At 41.2% G+C, this 22,807-nt stretch overlaps 1 protein-coding gene across 1 annotated transcript in view; it reads right to left on the bottom strand.

Moving 5' to 3' along the window:
• gabbr2 (gamma-aminobutyric acid (GABA) B receptor, 2) overlaps nt 1-22,807 on the bottom strand; it is a 169,195-nt gene that overhangs the window by 145,286 nt on the left and 1,102 nt on the right. The window lies entirely within an intron of this gene.

Here is a 22,807-nt window from a genome sequence, read left to right as displayed (position 1 = left end):
AAATTTATTTTGCAGCAGATACACATTGAATACATTTGTTTTTGACTGCTGGAAAAGCAGCAGTAATGAGTGTCGTGCCTTGTTTATAGGGGCACTCTCTGTCAGCTGTTCTGTAAACCTAACAATCTGAACAGAAAACATTTTCTCACCCCTCCGTAGCCCCTTTAGAGCAGCCTTTTGTGGCTTCGTCACAACCAACTGACTGCTCCATTCCGACATTGCTAGTGAAACAGGATGTTTTATCAGGCAGGGCCAGTGGGGACTTGTACTGTCTGCCCTCTGATCTGTGTTCCCATCAGTTGGGCCAAGCTGCTGGACTAATGGGCATCTGGGCAGATATTAGAGTGTTGTGCTCTACAGTTCCCTGCTAACTTAATGAGAAAACACTAGTTCCCCATACTCCTCCTGACAGAGGAGGCAGGGAGAAAAAACAACGAGGGGAGAAGAGGAGAAACAGGGGAGCGTTAATTAGATGAGGGAAAACAAAAAATGTAGAAAGAAAAGAGACTGAATGAGGAGGTGATGGAGCAGGTGAAAATAAAAAAATTCAGATCAGAGGGGCTAAAATAAAAAAAGTAAAGAAAGAGAGGACTACTGACCACTCAGCAAACAAATAACTATGTCTTACTGATTCATTCAAACACAACCAAAGTGATCTGACATCCCAACCCGCTAACTATACCCTGACAAAGCAAGGATTTGTGTGAACCAGGCAGCCACAACTTGGATTACGAACACCACCAAAACCCAATATCTCTCTCCCTGGCCTCAAAATCTGACTATCCTCTTCCAGCTAAGTTGGTGAGATCTGATGAATAAACCAGTGCTGTGACTCTAAGCCCAGGAGAGGGCCATGCATTGCTGCTATTAAATGTTAAATGTCTTGCAGAAGAAGCCTGGACTATAAAAGCAGCAGCAGCAGCAGCAGCAGCACTTGAATGTGGAGGAGAGCGGAGGGGGGAGCTGGCTGCGTTTGCTCTTCCTCTCCTCGGCACAAGTGTCAGCTGCGCTTCGTGTCTTTTTAGCCACTGGTGTGGAACGGGGCCCTTCTTGTTGGGGGCTTCAGCAGCGTGGGAGAGGAGTGTGTGTGTGTGTGTGTGTGGTGTGTGTGTGGTGTGTGTGTGTGTGTGGTGTGTGTGTGTGTGTGTGTGTGTGTGTGTGGTGTGGTGTGTGTGTTCCAAAGTACAGCCCTCCAGCTGCCAAAAAAGAAGGGCCCCCTCCGGCTGGTTCAGGTGCATGTACGATCTTAAACTCTTCTCCTCTGTCTTTATTTTGTCCTTCTCTCCGTCTTTTGCTGTGTCTTTTCTCCCTGCTCCTACGTGGCTCTGGGACACTAACTGAGTTAATGAAAGCTTGGACTAAAGCTGGTAGAAACACACTCCGCCTCCCTCCTGATAAATGTCATGTTTAACACGCAGGAGATATCTTCTACTGTTTTTCCCAATACACATACCCTCCACACAGCAAGAAGAAAACAGCACACATCCACAAAAACACACTTTAGTAAAATCCCAGCCATTAGAGGCTTTCCTCTCCTCGGCGTTAGCCTGCTGCTATGGTAAAAAAACACCCTTTATAGTTAGCCCCATGCTTCAAACAGCCCATGCTGGAGAGGGATAGGGAGGAGAAAAACTTACATATTTCCATTATTCAGTTTCATGCATACCACCAATTTGCACATCCAGGCAATATTGCATGGAAGAGAGAACCATACATTGTATGTTGTTTAAACACACATACGGGTTTAGATGAAAAGAGGAAGTCAAAATGAAGGTACCAAGGAGACGCTGACATTTATGTGTATATAAGGTATGTGTAGATGAGCAGGAAAGGAAGCCCGCAATTAGACATCAGGGCTGCTAGCCAAGGGTATGGACGGAATGTGTAAGTGTCAGATGTGCATGTGTTTGAGTGTGTATGCACACAGCATTCAAAGGTGCGGCCTATTAGAGTGTCAGGGGTAAAGCAAAGAAAATAAGTAATTAAAAGGATGATGTAGAAGAGCGAGGGGGCGAAACCAGAAGAGATGCTAGCATTTACACTGTACTGCCACGCAAGCACCTGCTAGGCCAGGCTGAAGAAAGAGCTTGAAAAACTCTGAGGCTTATAAATAAACTGTACCAACTAACCTGTAACTTAGGCAGTTGAGAGCCCTAAATGAATAGGGCTGACCAGGCCAAGACAAATAGGGCTGTCAAATGAGGAGGGGGAAGACCTTTGACTGGCAAGGTTCTTACAGCTAGATCCCGTGGGGGCGGAGGGGGGGGGACTATCGCTCTCATCGTCCATGATTTGTGTAAAGAAATTCCCTCTCTGATATCCCATGAAAAATGGAGTCGTTCATCACCCTGTGTGGATTTGAAAGAATGGAAGAGGTGCATGAACTTAAGCTGTGCAGCCTACATGGGATAAGCGATGAAATAGGAATTGTTGTAATTTCAGACATGAAAACTGAAACCCACAACCAGTAGCAGGTCTGAATAATACCTGGTCGAAGGATAAATCTGTAGCTGACTTTACTATATAGGATGAAAACAGAAGTGCTAGTAGCCATCATACAATGGGTTGCGACATTAGTTTCTTGAGTGGCACAATAGAATGATAATGCCACTCATCTTCTTTTTTTTCTCCCAGTAATTCAATAAAATCTAAACTGATTTAAGGGAAACACAAATCCTAATAACCAACAATAAAAAACAAAAATACAAACTGTTACAATTGGCAGCAGAGAAAAAAAACACTTTAAACATGCCACCTTCTATTGTCACCTTTCATTAGTAACAGCAGCAGCACGGCACTCCTCTAATGTGCAAGATGTTACAACAATAAACTGGGTGACTGTACAATGAAGTCATGTCTCAGCTGTGTGAGAAAGCGTGTTGTCAACAGCTTCATTAAAAGGGAGCAGGACATTGCGACCTCCACTAACCCACCAGGCTCATCCATCATTACCAAAACCCCGCCTCAAACCGGCCATAAATGAATGCGCACAACTTCCTGGATCTTGCCTGACCGTCGAGACGGAACAGGCATTTTCTTGCTTGTGTTTTGTAGCATTTTTCCCCATCTCCTCAATGCTTCTGCACAATCCTCTCTTCATTCTCTTCTAATAAACTCTGTGTTTCTCCCTCCTCACTCTTTGCCTTCTTGTCTTTATCCACCCTTTTCTGTCATCTCATCTCTACAGCTATTCTCTCTCTCTCTCTCTTTCATTCTCAACCATAACCCTTAATCTCGCCGAGAGCCAAATCAGCAGATTAGATAGAGAGTGACTCTCGCTCAGACTCTCCCTAGCAGTTTAATGCTCCGTTCAGAGAAAGTTAGAAGCAGATTAAATCCAAGCAATCTCTTTTTCTCCTCCCTTTTCAATCTTGGCACAGGAGTAGATACATGCAAAAAGCAACAACAAATCTCCCTCAGTGTGATTAAAATACCACATTCTAAAATATCTTTGATGTAGTGTGATTTTTCTGTGTCCTTTTCTTAATTTGATATTTGATGACTCCAGAATTTTGTCCCTAGACTTTATTTGCTGTAAATGTATTATTATTCACATATGTGATACATCTAATTGAAGAAGAATTTCCGTAATTTATTCACCCAAATTTGTGTTTTGAAACAATTTATTGTGTCTTCAGGCAAAAACAGAAGCCCTCACAGTTTTGTGTGCTGAGACTAAACTGTTAAAAGAAATGTGGTAAAAGGTTTAAAATATTCATTGATATTAGATTTGTAACTTGTATTTATTCCTTAGCTTAAATAAACAATGCTTTCTATACACATAGTAGCATTTATTGCTCAATAAATAATGCATAGTTTACAGAAATTCCTCACAGTCCGCTTGTCACTGCATACAAACGTACTGGAAAAGCTATTAATACTGCCTGTCACCCCCTCCAGCTGTGACACATGTGAAAGAAGCATAACCTTAAAGGCACTGATTTGGTAGGTGCGTTAATCAATAGAGCAACAAGTTTAATGCATTGTGGAGTGAGAGAGAGACAAATATTTACAAAGTGACACCCCAGAGAGTGGTGGCAGCCTGCCACCATGATGAAAAGGGTTACTTCCACTCGAGGGTTAATCAATCTGTTACACAATAATCAGGGGACATGACAGCACCAGGGTCCCTGGCTTAAACAAAAGCGTCCTTGGGCGCATTATAATGATGCATGACAGAATGTTTCCTCAAGGCTTCCGTACACAGCACACATCCATCACAAGTAAGCAGAGGGTAGAGGTGGTGGAGACGAGGGGGAAAGAGTGATGGGGAGGAAGAAATTAAAGAGGGAACAAGGGATGTTGTAATACATGTGCGGGGGTGTGGATTGCTGGTTGCCTTGAGGATCAAACAGCAGGCATGAAGGGTGATGGGGAAACGGTGGTCTTTAAGAAGTGTGGGTTGTGTGTCAAGTCTGCGTGTTTATGGGTAAGGAAAAAAGCAGGTGTTTCTATGGGAACCTTGTTTGTGTTTCTGTATGTTACTGCACGCACTGAGAACACTGACATTACATTTCACTGAAGACAGCATAAACACACACACACGTTTACAGTGGCTTTCACTGGAGGTAAAAACAAAAAGCTCCCCGCTCACTTAATTTTTCTTTTCCTAAGCCCGTTGAATCTCTCTACGGCGCTCTCTTGCTCTATATTTATAATAGATTTTTAGATATATCTGAACTGAATTTGAAATTCAGAAATAATTCATTTACATACTGAATGTATTCCTCCTTTTCTATGACATTGAGTGTAGATGTATCTGGTTTCCTTTGATCTTACTTGAGATGTCTCTTGATCTAGATGAGACTGGGCATCATTTAGAAAAGACCACACCTGTGAAAACGGTCCCACCATTCACGGGGCATTTCAAAGCAGAGAACCTTCTTTTCTAATATCATTACATATTACCATGCAACAAATTTAGGCATCATTATATATAAAAGGACAAAACTCAATGAACTGTATTCCACTGTAATGAATTCAATTAAAACATTTTCCACCTTTAAATAAACAAAACAAGTAAAACTCAACATAATATGATGAATATGACTGAAAGAAAGTTATTGAATTCTCACCTAGCCCTACTGTGGATAGATCCAGGAAAGGGTAAAAAATAATTGTTGAAGTATTGTTTTTTAATATATTTCTTATTGTCAATAGAACCCATGAAAAGACCAAAATACATCAGTCTCTCAACACTTCTGTCTGTGGTGCTCAGCTCCAAGCTCATCAAGTTCCTACTGAAGATGTAAATCTTTTTAAATTATATAATGTAATAAATATATAGTTTCATTTTTTAAGAAAGGCTAGGTAACTAACTACAAGTCCAGCTTCCCTAATGCCACTTAGAGGACTTTAACAGCACACGAAAAGTCCAGATTCCAACCTAAAGCCCTTTGTTGACTGTCTTTCCCTCTCTCCCCAGTTTTCTGTCTATCTTCCAGCTGTCACTATCCAAATAAAGGTATGAAAAGCCTAAAAAATAATTATTAAAAAAAAAAGAAACAAGAAAAGTCGCTGGCTTTCACAGCCCAAAATGGAACTGTAGCTTGAATGATAATAATAAACCATCCGGCAAAAAACAAATACTGATTATCAACTGGCTAATACTGTACCATCCTTACAGTGAAGCACGGCAATGGCAGCATAATTCTATGTGGATCATTTTTCACAATCAGGACTAGGTGAAACACTGAATGATGGATGGGGCCAAATGCAAAACGGGTCCTTGACAAAGACCTACTCCAGTCCACAGGATGTCCGAATCACAATGATCTACTGTATCAGCAACCGAAACACTGGAGAAGTGGCTTCAGGACACTCATTCACTCATTCAGTCTGGGAATGAGAAAGTATGAGGGCACTGACACACACAAGAAAGATGAACTCTCCTATTTAGAGCAAAAGAATTCTTTTAATTTGCAGGAATAGTAAAAAATGTATTTGTCGTCACTATAGGTTATTGTATACCTACTATACATATATATAGGTATGTATGCATCTTTCTCTCTCTCTCTCTGTGGCACACACAAACAGAGTGTGCTACTACTCTGATTGTTGGTGGCAGATCTTTCTCTCTGTGTTTTATTTTTTTCCCTTTGACAAAGCCTGGGGAAGAAGTGCCAGCTCCATAGCCATCCTGCTCACCCAGCCCCCACACCCACGTTCCCGGTGGGTGGTGTTTTCCTCGCCCGCTACCGTGCCAACATGACATGTGACAGTAGCAGCGCATGGCCTCCCTGCATCCCCCGCCCCAATCCTCTGCAGGCCTGTTTCCCCCCCGACTGTCTGAGAACACCCCGCAACAAGCTTGGCACACTTGTCATATTCCTTCTCGCTCCCCAGCCAGCAACCCCAAATGACTATCCCGGAGGCATGCACATGCACATAACCACACATATAATACGCATATCAGTGCAATTAAACTCACATAGTAACACACACACACACACACACACACACACACACACACGGATGCAGAAATGTAGGTACGTGAACATAAAGCCACGTGCCTGAGAAGCGTAAGCTAGGTCTGTGCAGATCAAACCTTTCACAGATAAAGAAATGTTGTGCTGACTTTTTATTGCACACACACCTTTTTCCAGCACGGCTCTCACGTCATTAGACAGAGGTAAACATGCCAGCTTGTGTTTGTACCAGTCAGATCCAGCCGTCATTTAGCTTTCCTCCTCCCTCTCCCAAAACGCTCTTTTCTCTATACCTTCTTTGCAATTTTTTCCTCTCTCCTCTCCTGTGTTTTTCTTGCTTATTGCTCCACCGCATTGTTCGTGTCCCCCCGCACCCCTTCACATTTGTCTTTTCACCACAATTTCATGCTCTTATTCAGCCTCTAAATTATTTAGGCGTACTCCCATATAGAACGCGTCAGATCTCTTTGACGTGGTAATTTTCACAACAGAACAAATATGTATGTCATCAACAAATCCTTCGCGTATCCACCATATTAAAAAAAATGTCCAGGGACCTTTGTGATACATGGGGATTATGATGTGAGGGACAGAATCTATGTGTAAATAAAATATAATTTCCTTGGTGAGCTGAGCGTGATCTGAGCGCGGAAGACGTTGAGTCTCCAGTGTCTAACCAGCTGCGTTAATATTTCAATTACGCTCATGAATAAATGAATTAAATAGGTGCTAACATTATTCTTGGTCTGCCTTTGTTGTGGTGGGATGAAGCTCTGCCATGACACCTCTGTCAAAGCCTTTCTTTCTAATACGTGGAGACTGGTGAGATGTAGTTCCTCAGTGATTTGGGAGACTTTTTTTTTTTCTAATTTGATTTCTCTCTATAAATGCCCAGAAATCCATGATGCAACAGATGATTGATTTGTGACATTTGACGATCTATCACCATCAAAATATTTTTGTACTTCATTCATTCATTCCTCATTTGCCTATATGGTCACGTCTGCACTCAGGTCTTAAGGGCAAACCATGACTGATCAATAGAGTTCATCCAATAGATGATTTGTACTGAGATCAATGGCTAAAACAGCTTTTAGCAAATATGGTAGGGTAAGATTTTCACTTATCTAAAAGATTGATGATAGTTTTCTTCAAAATCTTTCTGATCTGCTCAAGATACCGTTTAGAAATGTTGTAATATACTCGAAAATTTAATATAACATCCATTGTTTTTCTGGTAATAATAGCTTACTAACACAACATTATATTGTATGTTACAATCAGTACAATAATATTACTTCAGGATTCCTCATTTTGCTTTTTCTTCTTCTAGTGTTACTTCTCTTCCTTTCAGCTTTGCCTCCACAAATTGCAGCTTGCGATGCTTTTTCCATCTGTCACAGCTTATTTCATGTAGCATCAGAGACTAGAAGACCTTTCTTTTCCAGACGTCGCTGACATTTACATTTGCCCTCTATCAAAGAAAGAGGAATGGTCGTGACCCCGCGGTCCCATTGCCATCACACATTCTGCCTTGAGGAACAACCGAGCTAACACTGATTCCCACACGCCACTGAAAGTGTGAGTGGGAGAAAATAACATACAGACAACATCATTTAATATTTATGACATTTTAAACAATATTATAGCCATAATGATTTTAGAAACATTTTTCCCTTTCTTTTTGCTGTTTTTCTTATGCATTATGTGTGAGTGCCAGGGCCAGGGAATAAGAATTCATATGCAATAAATTAATTGATTAAAAATGTAGGCCCACTACTATTTGTTTTACCTAACTGAAAATACTTTGTTTCTTCACATTTTCATCCAGTATTTGCTATTTATATCTATTTGTTCACCTTGGGAAATGAAATAAAATTTGTTATGAATAAAAAATCATTAAATTGTACTAAAAATTCTGGAACAATCTCCCACAAATTGTGAAGTCATAGTGGTCTTAAAATAGAAAAAAGTAAGAAAAGCCAGTGAAAGAAAGACAAATCATTTCAAGAAACACACAGATCAGAGAAAATGGGATGCTCCACACAATGAGAGATGGAAGGCTCATTCCTGAAAATGTGATTCCAGTGAGCTGAAGAAGCCGGCATGAAGGCCTTCTAGAAATCAATAGAAGCTCCCCTGAGTGTAAGAGCAAGTCAACAGAGCAGAGAGCAGCACAGAGTCGGGGCATACAGATAATATTTATGTAGAGGGAGGCTGCCAAAAACCGCCAGGGACCATGTATAATTCTGATTCATACATCTTAAAAGCAGTGATCTAGTAAATATGAGGCATGTTCATTTATTCAATAAGAATACATCCAGCAACAGGTCAGCGCTGGAGAATTGTTTAGTATGCCACCTTTAAATATTCATGCTCACATCCCCGGGATTGTGCGTCTTATTCTTTTTTAAGTTCAGAGGATGTCTCAGAGCACACAAAAAACACACATTCATCCATTGACGTCTGCATACCTTTATATGTGGACAGAGTGCAGGGGTCTGTGATCCCAGCTACGACATTACGTAGCACAGACCACGAGCATCTATGTCGTAGGCTGTGTTTACATTAACCCAGTCAACAACATTCACGATGGATGTCTCCAGTATATACAATTAGCAGATTTACCAGCCTCATGAATAAATGCACAGCGTTTGCACACCGCCAACTCTAATTGATGTCCCCTTTCCACACAATTTACATACATTAGAAAGCACTGCATAGCCAAAGGACCCATTACACATTTGCCTGCCAAGGCCGAAAGGTGGAAACAGAATTGCACTTAAACAGTCATGTAAAAAGTGGCTTAAAACATACATTTTGGCCTAATTTCTGTTTTTATTTTCTAGTTTTCCCCCAAAGGAGAGCCTTATGGTTTTAATGGCTATGCTAATTGTTAATGTTCCACTAGAATACTAATAAGGGTAGTAATTAGTGTTACATGGACTGTAGCTCAGTGTGGACAAGAGTTGGTTTTCCCTTTTAAAGAGCCTGTAAAATGGAACTGAAACCCCTGGCAGGGAGTGGACGTCTAGAATTACCATTTGGGTGGTTTGGCAGATGCTTAATGTGAATAAACTTTACACTTTAAACTACTGCAACACCAAGAACTTCACAGTTGGCTGACCTTTCTTGGTGTCCTTTCCATCAGATTGAAAACAGCTAGCCTAACACCACACTGGCCAATAGACAGCTTGTTTACAATCATGATGTGATAGTTCTGTCTATGTGAATATAAATGTTGTTATGAATACGCCTTTAGGAGTAATGTCCTCCATCCGTCCAGATGGCCCTTGGAATTATCTGCTTTACGTGGGATAATGAAATTTCACTCACTATCCAACTGCTTTCTATTGAATTAACATGATAGGCATCGTTCCTTCTCACAGCTTGGGGTGTCATCAGTCCAACCAGCGCTCCCCGTTCATTGGGCACATCAATCACAGACAACTGAGGCAATAAAAGCTTACAAAAGCCCAATAACTATCGCAGTACAAAAAGAAGGAATGATACATGGCAGGGATCTTCTTGCTATACTGTAAAATAGGGTCTTCACCTAAACATAGGCTGTCATTTTAAAGACAAACGGCCCATCACTCTCTTATCGCCGTAAGAGCTCACTATCCTGTATACAATACGTTGTGATTTAATTGCTTTATTTGTATAGTGTGTTGAAGTGGCTGAATATGGCTGGTGACGTTTATTCCCCAGACGGTCTTTTACCTTGGAATTTCAAACATAATGAAAGGGTTCAATAAAAGAAAGTGGCGGCCAGTATCTTTTGGCAGCAGTGGTGAAAACCCCAGGAGTGCATTCCTCAAGCATCCCACTGTGACCATAAAACATCACATTATGGAAAAATCAAGTTAAAATGTGATTTGAACCAACGCTATGTAAGTGACGAAATTCAGGTGCAGTTGGATCCATATTGTCAACAAGCTGCCCATTTTTAAGAAGCAGCAAAAGGGTGGCATCAATTGTTCTTGGATTTTTCCCAAAAGGAAGAATGAAACAGGCATTCTGCCATCACCCTGTTTTTAGCCATGAAATCAATACACACAGTTGGGCTACATGAACAGAGGAACTGCTTTCTGGCAAAGACTGTTGTGCATTTGGACGGAGGCAAGAAATCAGCATGAAAGTAAGAGCATCTAATCATGTAAATAGTGTTATCCAAAGATAAGACCGTCTGAGATGAGGATTATTAGATTATACTAAATATATCCCCCCAGTCTCTATTCAACATGTCAATTACCATCCAAGATTTCCTGATTTCATGTTTTCTTTGGATATCGGTGCGGAAATTGTTGTTATTGGGTCGTTCTGCACAAGTCAGAAGAAACTTTTAAAAGGTTATGTCTCAAATACTTTTACTAATATTGTTGTGATGATCAAGGTCCCTCGAGGTGATGAGAGAAAGGCCTGGACAATGAGTCAAAACAAGTTTAAGTCCCAAATATTCAGCTGAAAACATAAACTTCCAATGCACTAGTGATTCTTAAGTTAGTTCCCCAAAACCCAGTTTCGAAATAAACCATTTTGTTTTGCTAAGGTTGTCAGTCTCATTTCACAAATGTTCCCAAGTTATTAATAACTTCAAAAAGGGTTTTCACATACTTACACTTTTGTATGACTGAACACATACTCCGGGACAGAAAAGAGTATTTCATCACACTCATCTCCTTGAAGTGGTGATGAATGAATTTCTAAATACAGATTGCCTCTTTCACTGTGCGGTATGAGGTCCTGTTGTGTCTTGAGATTGTAATTTATTTGCGACACGTCAAAAAAGTGATTGCATATTGCGAATATCAGTTCGCATGCTGCAAATTTCAGGAAATGGACCAAAAAGGCCAAGCTGACAGCGCCTTAATGACATGGCTTCAGACTGCTGATTGATGTGAAGCCCAGGTGGAAATAAAGAACCTGTAGTTTGTGACTGGAGCATACAGGAAAGCTGGAGAGCACAGAGAAAGTGGAGCCCCTATCTTTGGATAAATGTTCAAATGATATTTTTCCTGCTATTCAAATGCTAACAGTTGGACAGCTTTTTTTTCTTTCTTTTTTTTTGCTGAACCATGCAGATTTGCTTGAAGTACATCTAAGCATTTGTCATGAGCCATTAAATACAACTTTCAGCTTCACCACTAGAAATCAAATCTTATTGCTGCAGCTAAACATGAAAAATACAACTTCAACAAACACTATTTATAGGACTCTGGATCTAATGGGAATTGTACCTACAATTTTAGTTTGTACCTACAAGCTTAGTTTTGAACGCACCATTTACCAACAAGTCCGCTCCAGAAGTTTCTTGCCTGGTCATCAGAACAGCTGCCTCTGGTTTGTTTTGCCTTTTGCAAATAACCATGAGAGATAACCGTCCTTCAGGGAGAGCCATGCAGGCCCTGTGTCTGTGTGTGTTTGTATGTGCATATGCTTGTTTGTGACTAGTAAAAAGGAGACAGCAGGCCAAGTCATAAGTGTACCCTCTTCTCCTCATAAAGAAGGCAATAAAAAGGTTCCTGCCTTCCAGTAACAGTTCATTAGTCAGACATGCAGCAGTGGGTCCCTCCAATCAGGACCCCACCCCATCTATCAGCAGCAGTCTGATGCAGGCACTGTAACACTAACTACTCTTTACAGCCAGTTCCTGCTCTATAGCCTATAACCTAGTTTGTTTAGAGGTGTATTAACATTAGGAGAAATTACTTCATTGTGTGTGTGTGTGTGTGTGTGTGCATGTGTGTGTGTGTGTGTGTGTGTTTTAGGGATTGTGGATTGGGGCTTGTTTGCCAAATGGAGTTGGGACTGCTCAAAACAAAACGCAAAACCACTCCTGGTTTTACTGACAAAACACAATTCCACTGATACAACACAAGAAAGCACAATTTAATCTGTTTTGCCATCCATTTATTCAACTATCCGTACATGAAAACACACACATGCACACACACACATCACGCACACACACACACACCAAACACACACACACAGACATACATACACGCACAAAGATTAGGACTGAGCCACAGCAGATAGAGCTTGGTTGCAAATGATCTCTTATCATCATTGCACAGCCTTTTGTGATCGCATGTGGCATGATTGCCTGCTTTGGATGGGCATGACAGATGTGTATACCACTGCTACCGTGCATAGGCACTTAGGGAGTGTGGCAGGGAGCGTGTGTGTATATGTGTGTAGGTTACATCTGTGATTCTACTGTCTGTTGTTATCGCTCTTGGCACACAATGGGCTCACCAACTGCTTTCCGCTAACAGCCCCCAGCAATCACGGATGGGGAAGTGGTAGCCACTATGAGTGGGCGGCAAATGGACAAAGGTCTGATGTGTATCAGAGCCTGCAGGAGCAGAGAGCTGCAGTGTGGCACATGGACGCATGCTGGGGGCCTACTACCAGCAACAAATCAGTAGTTACACTTTCACACAATCCTTTACAGTCAGTATGTAGTCAGTTAAAGCAAGAAAATACCGGAAAACACAGGATTATAGTGTTTGATGGCCGCAAAATCTAAATGGCACACACACTGGAAGGGGAAAAGTAAAACAAAAACTGACAGTTTGTTTCCTCACAGGTGGATGAGCACAAAAGCATGAGATATTGCTCAAGGAAGCTTTAATGTATTAAATCCAACAGTCTATTTCTGCAAAATAATAACTGTGAAGGCTGCGCTTCCGACAGGTGCTTCATGAAGGTCCTTATCGGTGCGATTGAAACTGTATAATCGCTCCTTCAGTTGAGCATCTCTTTCTAGAAAAGGACAGAGGAACAGAACTGAAAATGACATGTTCTGATATCTTAAAAAGCAAACCTGCCTGTAAGACAAAGGGTAGAAACCATGAACGTGGAAGTATATAATAGTTGAAATCGCTTTCAATGTCTACAATGTACCGATCGTGTCAGTTTGTACGAGGTAGTAAAATGTTGGATTTAGTGCAAAAGTCTAACTTTTGATGCAGAAATTCTTAAGGATGTAAAAACAGGCTATTACAGTTACAAATCCTCTGAACTTATTGCAATAAATTTTAGACATCATTTAATGGCATTCTTTAATAACAGTGGGAAAGCCTCCATTAGAGAGTCCACTGCTGTGTGAAACATTTCACCTTGCAGGACAGTGACTCTATTGAGGCTGATAGCAAAATTTAGTGCAGAATTTTGTGCATGAATGAATGTTGTATTAGTATAAGACACACCTACACTAGATTCAACCAACACCATTTTAGCACAGAAAAAGATTTTGAAATATACATATAAGTAGTCACAACCTGTTATTGTAACAAACAAAGTCTAGATGAAATTAGTGAACTCTCCTCCATAATTTGAAAGAAAAAAGAAACAATTATGTAAACATTTTCTTTTTCCCAAAGCCATCTTAGAGATGGCAGCGATGCACCCTGGTACCTTCTGTTGACTAGTCACTACGGGTATGCAAGTTTGTTTACATGTGGTGTGTGTGTGTGCGGGTGGGTATGTGTGAGTAAGAGTACGTGTGAGAGAGAAAGACTGCTGAGAAGAATTGTGTAGGTGTATGTCATGGTGAGAAAGCAAGAAAGGCCATTATTCTTCTGTGACACCTGCCTGACTCTCCACACATCCCCCAGCTGCGGCCATGACAACCAACCTGCCCTCTGGGAACAAGTATTAAGTGCCATTGACCCCTGGGAACAGGATGCACACATACTAAAACCATACACATTGCGTGCTGCCAGAATCATGCAAATGGACACACACACACACACACACACACACAGACCTTGAGTCAAACACAAACTTGCATGTGTGGACATATGCAAGCACCAGCATAAAATCACTTTCTCTTTCTAAGCGAGCATGCGCATTATACACAAGTGTACCCACATGCACGCACACGCATACACACACATCTCTCCCCAAGAAGCAGACGATGGTTGGCTCCTCTTTTTTTTTTGGGGCCAAGAATTACATGAGCTTTAATGTAATTACAGGACTGACAAGGACAAGCTCTCTCTGCTTATTGCTCTGTGCTGGGCCCCCTTGAGAGCGACAGACAGGAGCATGCACAGAGTACTTGTCCAATCTCTAATGACAACGGCACACCCTTTCCACAATAATCCTTTCATTTCTGTCCACTCATGGGAGAGGGACAGAGAGGCAGAGAGGTGAATGTGGTGCCTGTGAGCATGTGTGTGTGTGTGTCTGTGAGAGAGGGTGGAAGAGTGATGAGCAGTGAAAGGAGAAGACAGTGATGCAGTGAGCAGGGAAGGTACACTTTTAAGGATTAAGGTATAATAATGGCTGATAAAAGCAGTAGAAAACATCCTTTAAAAAGGTCATCTGGAGTAGTAGGACTGTGATCATAATCTGCTTTGTTTAAAGGTGAAAAGTCAACACTAGAAAAGCAATATTAACCATTTGAAACCCATCTCACTAATATAACCTCCCTTCTGCCTGTGTCTCTCACACACATATACACAACCTTTTAGTGATGGAAATTCTCCAGACGTGCAAGAGCAGGCCACCTCTCTTGGGGTTGGTAACCATAAGCACACAAACACATAGTCTCCTGGATCTTGTCTGCAGAAAAATGGGTTCAGTAAACACCATCATGAATATCATTCTGAAACCATTTACCGACCAAAACTAAAAAATACTGAAAGAATCCTAATGCTCACACCACATTTGGGAGTTAGAAAGGGTGATTTTTCAGTAGTTTGCAGTGAAACAAGCTATAGCAGTGGATAAACATTCACTGTGTTAATTATCTGTGCAAATGGCTTGGCTGGGGATCAATGGCAGCTTTATAGATGCACCAGCAGTAGCAGCCAGACGGACTGACTTTCTGTTGCACTCAACATGGCAGCAGCCATCTTGTCAGTATTTTCAGCAGCACTGAATAAAGATGGGAGATTTTCATCCTTGTCCCAGCTCTCGTCTGTCGCTACTTTAAAAGTGGCATTTTCAGTGTTTCTTCCTACAGTTTATCTGCCTCACATTCCATCTTTCCACTCTACACCTCTCGTATCCCGTCCTCCTAAAGTCCCCATTTTCTGCCTCCCCTACCCTACATCTCTCCTGGGTGATTTCCCAGTGGGTGTCCCACCGCAGAACAGCCTTGTGAATCAGAGAGTAACTGTTTGTTTAATGTTAATGGCAGCCAGATGCCAGGTTCACCACCTTTTGGAGTCATTGTGTATCTTGTTGACGGTAGAGTCTAAGAGAATAGAAAGAAAAAGATGAGGAGGGGGGGCATGCCAACAGATGTCTCATCATAGCATCTGCTGGGAAAACACAATAGGACAGCACCAAGAAAGGAAGATTAAAATTTGACAATGACAAATTCATTTGAAACCTAATTGATTATCACAAACTGAATTCATTAAAGCTTTTACTACACGACCGTGTCGTCTGGTTGTAATTAAGATGCAATGAATTCAGGGCAAACATATGTGGAGTTTTAGATACTGTATTAATCTTTTTCAGGTGAGGCACGATGCTAGAATGTATCCTCTATTCTGCTAGTTTGTCATCCATTCAACAACACATAATTAATGGTGCTGCTGACCACAGCACAGTCCACTGACCACATCATGAGTGAGTCTGGCAAGACAATAGGACAATTGATTATATACACTTGATTATATATGATTTAGTTCAATGATTCCAGCCGAATGCATTAAGGCAGAATTACCAATGCAGAAAAAACACATCTATAGGCAGACAGCAAAGAAGATGCGCAGCAATGACAGTGACGCCGTTAACCACGGCTTTCTTCTATGTTGAATTTTAGCACGAGGCTCCACTGTTGCAATTGCCTGATTTCTAACAATATCAATGTGGGGTGATTGGGTCCATCTCGAAGAATCACAAGGCGCTTAGATATTCACATAAGTACCTCTGCCCACACATCTAGTGTACAGACTATTTCCCATCCTTTCCCAACAGCCAGCAGCACTCAAGCACAAACATACATTTTCGTTGCTCTGCAAGCAACGAAGGGGGCTTGCTTAAGGTGCCTCTGAAATTGAATTCAGCCGTTGCCTCTTTCATGCGATTAGCCCTAGACTTGGTCAGCACATCAGGTCCTGCAGGTTGACTGCACCGACAAGAGATAATGCCAAAAACTCCTTCTAGCTCCCTCAAATTAGCAACATACATGCAATTCAGTCAAACATACTGTAATCTACTCCAGGAAAATGCAAGGTGCAAGGTGAAGAAAGCCAGAAAGCTAATTTGTTTTTGTCACACTTGAACTCCGCGATTGAATTTTAGTGCTCAGAATACCAATATTATATCAAATAATTGTTTAGCAGAAAGATGTTGCCCTAAGGTCAGTGTGGGGAAACGTAATGCAGGCAAATTTGACGTATTTCTCTTTTAAGCTTTAGGACCAGCCTCCGGGATAAACAGGTCTATTGTAAATGAAGCTATGATGGACAAGAGATGGCCACAAAGAACCACTAGTATTAAATTCAACACTGGTGGGAATGCACAATGCCCAGGAGGTCTACTGTGTCTTTTTTTTGTTAAATCAACATTCAAACAGCAACTTTTCCATAATTAATCATAATTTATTTTAAGTTCCTTGATCAAATCAAATTAAGCATATGACTGATAGATGCAAGAGTCATAGTGCACAGGAGACAACAGAAAGAACGAGATGTGTAATGAAAGAGAAAATAAAAATGCATAGTACAGAGAGATAGATTTTTTGTCATGTTACATTGGTTTCACATGATTGATGAAAATTGTTTTTAGTGAGGTAGGGTTTTTGACTACTCCCTGAGGGGAGGATGGATGAAGGTGCTGATGTTGTATAAAGCAATCTGATGATGCTGTGGCTCCATTTTTATTGAAACTGAACAACACTTCACGTCTAACTGCTCAACTGACCACATTGTCCTGACCTCAGGCAGTGCTGCAGGGGTGCCAATTCAAAACAACCATGACCATATGTGGGAGTGTTCGTGCTGTGTGTGTGTGTGTGTGTGTGTGTGTCTGAAGGGAAGAAACAGGTCTGTGTGTGCAGTGGTGTGTGCATGAAAACAAACAGCGTGTGAGCATACTTCCGTGCATTTATGTGCCGTATTATGCGTGTGCTTGTGTGCCACAGAATCTGTTATAAAAGCCAGCTTCAGGGCACGTAAGAGCCTCTTTTATCAGTAAAGTTCACATTTATGGTTGTCTTGCTCGAGCCCTCCAGGCCACTGGCAGCCTGACTCAAGACAAAGGTCAGCAATTAGTGCTCAAATTTAGTAACTTCATTAAACAGTGACCCATGTTTCTCCAATACCATTTGCATCAGTGAAAAAAACATTAAAATTATATAAAAGCAATACTCTCATGAACCTGTAAAATGATATCATTGACACAACAACACAAGATCTTGGGAGCCTTTAACTGATCTAATGTGCATACCTCATTGCATGCAGTAATTGCTTTTTTTTTCTCCACATAGCCATTAAACTGTGTAGCCTCAGAGAAACAACATAAATGGCATTACATTATGATCCAATAAGAATTAAGAGGCTGGCCATTTCCTCTTCCTGCACAGAAGATGATATAATCCTATTTCAGGATCTCCATCTCATAACCCTACACATCTCTTTCTCTCTCGCCTCTCTCTCCGATTCTCCCCTGAGATCCTGTTCGTTCTATGAGAAGGGCTGCTGCACATTGATCCCCACTATCTGTGTCGGGTCAGTGGATACAGCTACACTCAGCACTTTCTGTATGCCTAGAGATTACCCAGGCTGTCACAGGCTGCTTTTCCCTACTATCCCTGAATATTCGTCCTCTCCTAGGAACAGTGACAGGCAATCTTTGCTGACCCCCCTGGGTCACCTGCTCGGCGCTGAATAGATGTCAGATATTTAGATACTATGTGGCGTACAATATGAGACCCTGACATATAAAATGTCCAAAGGCGCTGCTTCATTTGGCCCATGTCAGATGGTTTTACAAAAAAGCTCAAAAGGTGAGTTACAGTGTGTGAATCAGTAAGATCATTAAAAGGCACTTTCTGAATATATATACTGTATGTATGTATGTATGTATGTATGTATGTATGTATACAGTATATAAACATTATAGACATAAATAAATGACTTACACTATAAACAAATAACACTTTGCTAAAACAGATTCTCCGCTAAAAACACTAACCGCCCATAACCAGCCCGCTTTGACTTAAGACCTATGATTAGCAGCATTCTGACCTCCATTATGATAATGCCTTTTCACGGCAAAACTAACTTCTTCTGACAAAATGACAGAATGCCTTATATATGCTCAGGGGGGTGTTCTTCCTCCTGTGAACAAGAGTACTGTACGGCGGTTTCAGGCTTGCCAACATGTGCACAAATGTGACATGTTGCATCTATTCCTCGGAGGAGAGTAGAAGCAGTTCATATCTGTGTGTATGTTTGGACATAGGTCATTGCTAACATAGTCTCAGGAGGCCCATAATATTGCATGGATGGACACTTATATACACTATAAATACCCATCTGCATACAATATCTGGTGCACTGTCGTGGAAAGGATCAGCATCTCCAACTGCAGACTGTGTGTCTTTGTGGTTGTATTGATTTGCCTTTAAAAATACATGTGTTCACTCTTCTTTGGCTGCTACAATTTAAGAAACATGATAGCCAGGGAGTACATTCCCTAAAAGTACATTAATTAAATTTAAAGAAGAGAGAAGAGCAGACAGAAAAGACAATTCCAAGAGTTGATATATTACATTTCGTGTTATATGAGACTATTCCCCTCTTGTCATCACAAATGAAATTTCCCATTTCACAACCGACAACAAAAGGTGTTGGATCACTGCAGATGAATGGGTGGTAGAGCTCTCACTTTACATTTAAAATTATAACAACGATCTGAACGTAGGATAATGAGCTTACCTAATTCCAATTTTCACTGTGTATAAGTGTCCATGTTTTGCAGTCTAGTTAAAGGTGATGTGGTTTACGGCCTGCAGTAACATTACTACAACAAATAATCTGAAGTCCCCTGTTAGCTTGTCTGTCAAGTGGACGCACTGCCAGTTAATGCTACCACGTCAAATACGTACAATGGCTTTGTGGGTTTGCTTTTAAATACATTCGAACAAATGACTTGTTGCGTGTAACATTTAGGAGGATTTATTGCCAGAAACGGAATAAAATATTTATAACTATGTTTTCATTACTGAGTAATCACCTACATGTAGGAATCATACCAAATAATCAGACTATTACTGTGCTACACTAACAGTACATAGGACTAGCAAATTATTGCAATCATGGAGCACCCAGTTATTATCTCACCTGACAGAGCTGGTGTCCCATCATGGGTTCTACTTTGACCTGTGGCCCCTTGCTGTCTCTCTCTTTCAATATCAATTAAAGGCAATAAAACATATTTGCAATATTGCAATCATATTGTGCATAACTAACATACCACTGTTAAAAAATATTAACTATTCTCCTAAAAGTTTATCTTTCCCTGAGTGGCTCCTCTCAAGGGCCTGTCACACATCCTATAAGCCGGTGAACTAGCATAGCTTAGCCTAGAACGCTCTCACTGCCCAAAGTCTCCGTTCCATCCTCTTCCAGTGCTTCCTGTCCTCTCCAAAGCTTTGATCAGCTAAGCCTGCAGAGTTACAGTATCAGTCCTCCGTTACACTAAAACCCACACTCACATATCTATAGCTGTGGTGGAGGACCAACTCCTGCTCCAGCCTTAAGCCTCCCGGTTGATATAATCCATCCTGCTTCTTTTCTACCTGCAATGCTTTGGTTTTAAAGCTGTATTCTCTTAAAGATGTATTCTCGCCTGCAACTGCTGCAGCCTGCTACAATGCCTTTTATTATTGAAACATCTTAGGAGTCTAGCTTTGGCCTGATTAAACTAGTTTCACACCAGCCCGCATTAGATCTCATCTCCAGGCATTCCACATCCGGACATCTGTTCTTCTTCTACTAACTGCTTCTCCAATCCTCCAACAACCCACTACCTCATTCTAACAGTGCAGCCTCAGCTCTCAGGTCTGTTACTGTAGGACAGCCCCCCAGTGCCTCTCTACCCCCATCAGCAGCACCACCACCACCCAGCTCCACACCACCAGGGGATGGAGCGGGCCTGCCCCGTCTATCCATGGCTCCACCGACAGGGGATAAAGGGATAAAGAGCCTCTGCTCAGGGACTGATTACTTACATCTGCCAGGCTAAATCCCAGTGCCCACACACACACACATACACACGTGTACAAACACCACATAAGCACACACTTGGCCTGCTGCTAGCTGCAACAAACGCACTGATGCATGTATTGTTTTCTGACATAAGCATGTGGTATGTGAGGAAGCTGTGCGCATGTGTGTGTCTGTGTGTATTAATGACTTTTATTCATGTGTAAGTAAAAGATTATAGGTCAATAAATGTATAATGAACACATGTATGGTGAACTGTTAAAAGCACAGGGACTAACTTCACATTATTGCTCTTATAAACATGTCAGAGGCTCCAAAAGCAATATAGTCAACACTACAGCAATAAACCTGTCCTGGGCAAAGGTCTTATCCACCAAGTGTTGAGGCACATTTCAGAGTGCTTCATCTGATATGAACAAACAATAATAGTTTCTCATAACTTAAGATGTTATTGAAAACATGTTTCTCTCACTAAAGTCTCTGTCTGTTTCTTTATTATTCTCTGTAAATATATAATTTATAATATTCTGTTGCAGTAATATATTGCCATTTGAACTTAACAGTGCTCTCGGCGGTCCCTTGTTGACTTTAAGCATGCCAGGCTGTGCCAGATGATTTGCAATAGCTTGTAAATATACTCTAAGTTGTTGGCAGGATGCTTTTTACTTCGAACACAATTCATCTAGACAGTAACAAATACATGTCTGTAAGGTGTGCCACACTGGTGTGCTAGTGATGACTATTTATTTTTGCCTACATCTATGCACTGAGCACAACCAAGTACCTATTATTGAGGAAAAACACTGAGGGTTTTAGTGCTGGCATATAATATTTTTATTTTGACATTTCCAAAACAAATGATCAGAGCCTGGATTTTCAGCTGGCCTGCATAAAAAACAAATTTAAAATACCAGGGAATTGGCATTGTGACAGTGTAACATAGTTTAGCCTTTGACCACAAAGTCATCAAATAACACTGTTCTCATGAGTTCCCATTGATTGCCAGTATTAGAAAGCTGGCATCACTATCAGACATTCCCAGCGAGCAGGCTGTCAGGCTGGCCCACTGACCTCTTGCTTCCAGCTCATCTTTCTCTCGCGAGGAATAGAAGGGGAAAATCATAACTCATAAGAGCATATTAATCCTGTGGTCTGAGCGCATGCTGCCTGTGAGGGCTTACCTCTGTCAACAGAGATGCGTGTGCTCTTTCACATGGACACACCTGTGCATATACAGTATATTTAATAAGTGCTGAACAGGAAAACCAAAATGATTAATGCTATCTAAGGCACAGGAAAAAAAATAGGACAAATATGGATCATGGAGATTCAAACCCAAATTATAAAAGCAGTTATAATTTATTTAAGTAGCAGGTCAATGTCATCGTATGCTATAGATTTATCTTGTTGAGCTGTCAAACTATGAACATCCTTAGGCCTACATGTTGGCATGGCGACTGTATGATGCAACAGCTTTAAACTCCTCAATCGCATTGTGTCCTCTGAAGCATGTAAATCACTAAAAGCCTAGAAGGCCACAATAAGTACTGTTAACTGATTCAAATAATTCAAGTGTAAACAAATTACGGAGAACACGCCTACATTGTCAAAGCTTGCAGAGATTTAACTATGACTAAACATCAAGAGGACTTCAACTGGAGTGGTATATTATTATTGTGGTTATTGTTATCAAATAAACAGATGTTAATTTGGAGCTTGGACGCTGGGAGATGCAGCTCCTTTCAGGGGTGCAAGGAATCAGAAGAAATCGTACATCCAATTACCGCCATCTTCAGGCACTGTGAGAAGCAGCCCTTTAATCGCTACAAGAGACACTAATTCGTGACTAACAATCGTTATAGCGCAAAGCCATGTTAAGGCAAACACACATAAAATAAAGCAACGATTACAAAAAAGATCGGCTGCAGCGTTTTAATTTGAAATCCAACCGACTGTCGGTGAATGACATCTGTATCATCAGACAGCCTTTGGCATTCCGTGTCATCCTGAGATTGCGGTAACCAATAAAACAGTCCAGTGTGGGGAGAGCAAGAGAGTGGGGTAATTTGCGGGTAATTATGCCAGGTTACAAATTTAAATGCACTAGCAACGACAGGTGACAGCAGCGAGATGGACTTAGATAGGGAAAAGGCGCTAACGCTGTGTGTGTGTGTGTGT

This window comes from Morone saxatilis, unplaced genomic scaffold (genome assembly GCF_004916995.1).
Source record: "Morone saxatilis isolate NCDOM2014 unplaced genomic scaffold, NCSU_SB_2.0 Contig9, whole genome shotgun sequence".
NCBI lineage: Eukaryota > Metazoa > Chordata > Actinopteri > Moronidae > Morone > Morone saxatilis.
Note: the sequence above shows the minus strand (reverse complement) of the source record. Positions and strands in the feature narration are given on the sequence as shown.